This window comes from Pinus tabuliformis, chromosome 8, assembly GCF_031772625.1.
Source record: "Pinus tabuliformis cultivar Carrire ecotype Pingquan chromosome 8, CPIR1, whole genome shotgun sequence".
NCBI lineage: Eukaryota > Viridiplantae > Streptophyta > Pinopsida > Pinales > Pinaceae > Pinus > Pinus tabuliformis.
In genome coordinates this window covers 719,927,748-719,933,653 of record NC_142294.1, presented here as the reverse complement: position 1 = coordinate 719,933,653, position 5,906 = coordinate 719,927,748, and the positions used below count along the sequence as shown (strand labels likewise).

Below are 5,906 nucleotides of genomic sequence, written 5' to 3'. Positions count from 1 at the left end.
TCATCACGTTCTTTTGCCACTCAAGGGCTTCTTCGAGCAAGATTTTGATAGGATCTCCTAACCCCTCATCTTTCTTTTCATCTGCCATGGGAGGTCGTCAGGATTTGCGAGGCTAGTCTTGCAAAGGTTCGACCAGTTCAAGCCCTAACTCCTTATATCCTGACCTCGTTGGGGACATGCAAAGAAAAATAGAGAAAAAGCAGACCGCTCTGATACCACTGATCTAGATTTAAATAGGAATGCAACAAAATACAGAGATAACCATATACACAAAGATGCAACAGAAATAATACTTCATTTCATTAATGTAAATACTGAAATATGCTTACAAACAAAAATTGAAATAAACCAGCTAGGGTGATGGTAGCTTATCTCTGAGAAGAGATGTGGCAGCTACATGCCTTTAAACTGTGTTACAATGAGGAAGGCCTATTTATTATTGAGAAACAATGGAAAACCCTTAACATCCCAAAACCTAACCCTAGAAGATGAAACACTAAATTGTGGGCCCCGTTTGGGTAAATTGGTACATCAATTTCTTGGGGTCGTAACTTTGGCACGCGATCTCCATTTGACGCATACAGTAGCTCGTTAGAAAGATCTATATGAGAACTATAACTTTGAGAGATTTCCCAAAAAACATCATTTAGGGCCTCAAAACGGCTCCGGAAGTTCAAGACCCGAAAAATTGCTAAAATTAGTAAATTGTGCTACAATTACGGAAACTAAAAAATTGAAAGAGATAGTCGTGGCAGTCCAAATGGGATAGGTAGGTGGCCACCAACATCCACCTGGATCACTTTGGATTATCAAACTCCAACCTTTCTTTCATAAACACAAGTAAACTAGTAACGAAGCACTAAACTTTAGCTTTCTCTTTTCTAATTTAAGGAACATATCTTAACAAGGATGTAAACTTAGTCACAAAATCATCCATAGAATATTGTTCCAACTTTAGATCATGCAAATCCTTCACATTTTCATCATAAGACCATTCTGTGAGATATTTATCTTCGAAATATTTCTTGAAGCTATCCCATGTTAACTCATATTCCTCGATTCCCCAAACAATCTTAATTTGTTCTCACCATAAGGTGGCCTTGCCTTATAACTAATAGATTGCTAATCTTTCTTTTACATTATTACAATATTCATAAATTTTGAAATATTTATTCATATTGATCCACCTCTCCATCGAATGTGAGGGGCTTAATCTTTTTAAATTCTCCTTTCAATTCAATTCCTTTTCTTTTGGTTCCCTTTCCATGATTTTCCTAAAATAGACCACAGTGTTGAAAGTGGGCTTTGATACCACTTGTAAAATACTACCCTATAGACACAAAAATACATTATTTAAATATATTTACCTTAGATACATATACCAACATTACCCTTTGAAATACATAAAAACATTACATGGTCTGCCCAGGCACATTAATTTGTTTATAAATTGCTTTGCTACACACATTACAGATTTGACCACCCCGAGGTGGCTATCTAGTTATAAAAGTACACAATCCTTCAATTCTCTTAATGTTTACCTCTACATATATTATTATGAACCAGGGTTGGAGTGGGTGCCATGTCATATTATGTTTTCCCACATCTCGCTACAAATGAGTGCATTATCCCTAATCCTAAGCTGGGACACTTGTAACATATCTCCATCATCGATGTATTTAGAGTTAGATCCAATAGTACCAATCCACTCTAAGTAGTTCTGATAACCACTGTCGTCGTTTGCCCAGGTATCCGTCATTTGTATCCTGCTCAATTTTGTGATATGGCTCAGCAACCACCTTGCGGTTTCGTGACTTTGCATAACAAGTAGGCTGTAAAATTTCCTTTGAAACGTTGCTCGACTTTAATGTAGAGGGTTATGTGGGTTTCAGTGTATTCCATTGGTAAAATAAGGTCTTTTTTCTGTTTCTGTCCCACAAGTAATTTAGAATTGAAGGTTTCCATGGAAAATCTCGATTTTGGGCTCAATCCAACCATTTCCTCCAGTTTGAAATAGGTAACCCTTAATTCCAGATTTATTTTTTGTTGCCGTGATTGTAATTATTGAGTTTAATTTATTCCAATACTTCTCGGCTTAGATTTGTAGGTCCTTAGTTTCGACTACAAATTCATGCAGGTGGCTTCAAGCCTCTTTTATTTGACATAAAACACTGTTAATTTGGTTGCTCATGATTTAACCCTAACTTGGTTTCTTTTGCAGATTAGTTTCTTCAATCCTCTCACCATTCAATCTTGGTTTTGGTCATGGCTAGAGTGGAAAGTTAAGAGGGCTAAATTGTTGACCCTTGAGCTCTTTCTTTGCTTCCAGGTCCCTCTTACTCTCATTCTGGTTCCAGGTTTTTTTTGTCTTTCAGCCCTTGAAGCTAGTGTTTCTGCTCTTAAATGCAACCAAAGTCTTAGATTTTTTAGGAGGTCGAGACACAATCGTGAAATACTGATTAGTTTTAGAGTATTAGGGTTTTATGTATACAAGAAGCATGTTAATTAGGCATTGACCATTTCTGGAATAGTGATTCTATCCGGCCTGTAATTAACTATTAAAATTACTATGGTTACTGTACATGTTATTGCAACAGGGTCTAGTGAATTTATATGTTGAGAATGTAAAATTCCACTACCTCTTATTAATGAAAAGGTGTTTTCTTTTATACGTTTGAATGTCAATGAGCATGTATATATATATGTTGAGACTTTTGTAAGTTAGCGCTTCTCAGTTTTAGTTTAATTGTGCAAAGTATTATTATACCATATTTCATATGGAATGGTCTGTTGTTCAAATGTCTATTTTTTCCATGTAAGTTCATTCAGGTTCCTAGGTACTTACTAATCTTGGTTTTCCTGAGTCTAAATTGATCCTTACATTACTTAAATATTATACATTTTAATTCATTCTTTTACATCAAGAGTATTGAGGTTACACTAGATTATGGATAAAGTGTTTTTACTTAACATTTCTTATTTTTATATACAATGTTTTATTTGTTAAAGGTTTTTTCTTCAAGTTCTCCACATCTATTAGTGTGACCATGGTTTACACTTACCATATGTTCTATTTTTTTGTTTCTTGTAATTCCAAGTCATGTGTTTTTAGGGATGAGTATAAGCCCTCATCTATGTCTTAGTTATCAGTGTTCTATACTTTTCCCCACCATGGCCTTTTCTGGTACTGTAAGTTTCACAACATCGTTGGAATTTAACTCCTTAAAAACTAGTTATCGATTCCCATTATTTCTCTACTTATTTCCTTCCATATAGACTAAGGGCTTAGTTAGGGATTTTAGTTAGAAAATTATTTTAAAGCATTGGCATACAGTGAGAAAAAGCAGTGTTTATACTATACCCATAAACAAAATAAATAACACAGTTACAATACCACAACCTTTCCAGGAAAATCATCCAACATTCTTTTTCAAAACCATGACTTGCGGTTCCTATAATTTATTGTGTTTCGTGTAGGTTTTTCATTAGTAAAGAGCACTCATTTTACTTTTAATAGTCTGGAAAATTCTCTAGGGAAGACCACAACTCCTAACCTTTGAAGTTGGAAATTGTGTCCAACTTTCCCTTGAGCGTTTTCACTTCCACAAAAACAACGTAGAGAATGGCTCATAGGTTAGTGTCAATAGGCATCAAGACTGCATAGTCCAGCCTGAGACTCACAACATGATCTTCCTTTTCACTTCTAAAAAACAATGTAGACAATGTCTCATAGGTTAGTGTCAACAGGTGTCAAGACTACTTAGTCCAGGTGTCAAGACTACTTAGTCCAGCCTGAGACTCACAGTGTGATCTAGGATTTTTAGGGCTTTCATTGGCTCTTAGTCTAGCTTAAGAATACGTTGTAGGCAATGTCATGTCCCCTCTTTTATTTCTTTCTTTAGATGCCTTTAGCCTCTCTCCTCTGCCTTCCTTGGCTCATTTTCCCACTAAGATCCTTTATCTCGAGGGAGAGAGAAAAGAGGAACTATCTACAATTGTCAGGTATTTGAAAAGTGCTTTTGGGTCTTTTCCCGCAAATTCCCAAAATTGTTCATGATTATTAAATATGTATATTTTTTTAAGAACAAAAAAAATTAAAATGATTTCTTTTAATATCCTAAAACTATGGAGTTGCTTCAATTTAGAAATTATTTACCAATACAGTAAAATAAATAAATAAATAATAATCATCACAAGTTGTTACAATAATAAATTAAAAAAATAGTAATAAAAAATAAATCAATGTCAACCATAAATAAAATACTTCAATTTCTACCTTAATTTTACATCCACTTTATAAGTAAAAATAAAAATAAAAAGAGTTTTAAATATTAAAGAGTTATTTAATTACTTAATATACAGTTGATAATGCAATGTAAAAATCATATAAGTAATATCACATGATATGTATATGTTTAGTTGTCAAGTAATAGTTTATATATAAAGTAATAGTTTATATATATATATATATATATATATATATATATATATATATATATATATATATATATATATATATATCTTATTTCTAGTCATAAATAGAATATTTTAATGTCATAGTTTTATATCAAGTTTATGTAAAGGGGAAAAAAAGTAATTTTGGAGAGAGAGATATTTGAAAAGAATTATAATCTTAAAATAAAAATATAAAAAATATTATAATAACTATTATAATTTAATTAGTAGTATTTTTTAAAAATATAAAATATTATAATCACTATTATAATTAAATTAGTAGTATTTTTAATTAGATATATAGATGTTTATTTGGGATATGATTTATAAGTTATATTTTTATTCACTATACTAGATCTATCTTACCTTCATATCTACCAAATGTTCAGAGGGATAAAATATTTTGAAATGCAAATCTTTTGATATGCAAAGAGATTTGGTCCCTCACAACACTTGGTAGATCCATAGTTAAGATTAATCTAGGCTGCATTAATTTCCCCTTTTAAATAGGATATATTCCACATGAATACCATAGATCAATACCATGGCTTCTCATAAACCTGTAGCTCAAAACCAATATATATATATATATGTGTGTGTGTGTGTGTGTGTGTGTGTGTATGTATATTACATATATATATATATATATATATATATATATATATATATATATATATATATATTACAACACACGCACACACACACACACATATATATATATGAGTGAGTGAGAGTTATATTTGAAAAAAATTATAATCTTAAAATAAAAGCATATAAAATATTATAATAATTAATTGTCATTTAATTGTATTTAGGTAAGTTGTATTTTTAATGACATAGATAGATGTTGATTTGGAATATGATTTATAATAATATAATATAAAAATATTATATTAGAGTATGAACTAAGAGTTATATTTTTATTTACTAGAGTAGATCTATCTTACCTCCAGATCTCCCAAGTGTCGAGAGGGATAGCATCTTTTAAAATGCAAATATTTTGAGATGCCTCTCAAGTTAAGATAAATCTCGGTTGCATTAATTCCCCCTTCAAGTAGGATATATTCCACAAAAATACTATGGGTTAATACCATAGGTTCTAAACCACGACTAATTTGACCATGTTAAGTTTACCATAACTACCCAACATAAATTAATAAAATTAAATGTTGGAAATAATATTAAGAGGGGGGTGAATCAATATTATCAGGTCAATAATTTTTTTCCCAAACAGATTTATATACGCTACTTCAATGAAGTGAACTAGCATGTACACACGATTGTGATTAAGGAAACCAACGTATATCCAGAGAACTTGTGATTTAGACAATTTATCATGTGTTGATCTTAAAGTAGTATATCAGAGATTTATTAGATAGTGTAGTAAAAGAAGAATAAAGCATCACACATAAGCAACACACATGAACACCAAGATGTAAGGTGGAAACCCA

The 5,906-nt window shown here is 31.6% G+C and overlaps 1 long non-coding RNA gene across 1 annotated transcript; it reads left to right on the top strand.

The window, feature by feature from the left end:
* Positions 1-1,560: 1,560 nt before the first annotated feature.
* LOC149237615 (uncharacterized) lies at positions 1,561-2,653 on the top strand. Its single transcript, XR_016245298.1, has 3 exons — positions 1,561-1,827; positions 1,942-2,017; positions 2,222-2,653. It is a non-coding gene; the product is annotated as an uncharacterized LOC149237615 (long non-coding RNA).
* Positions 2,654-5,906: the final 3,253 nt, after the last annotated feature.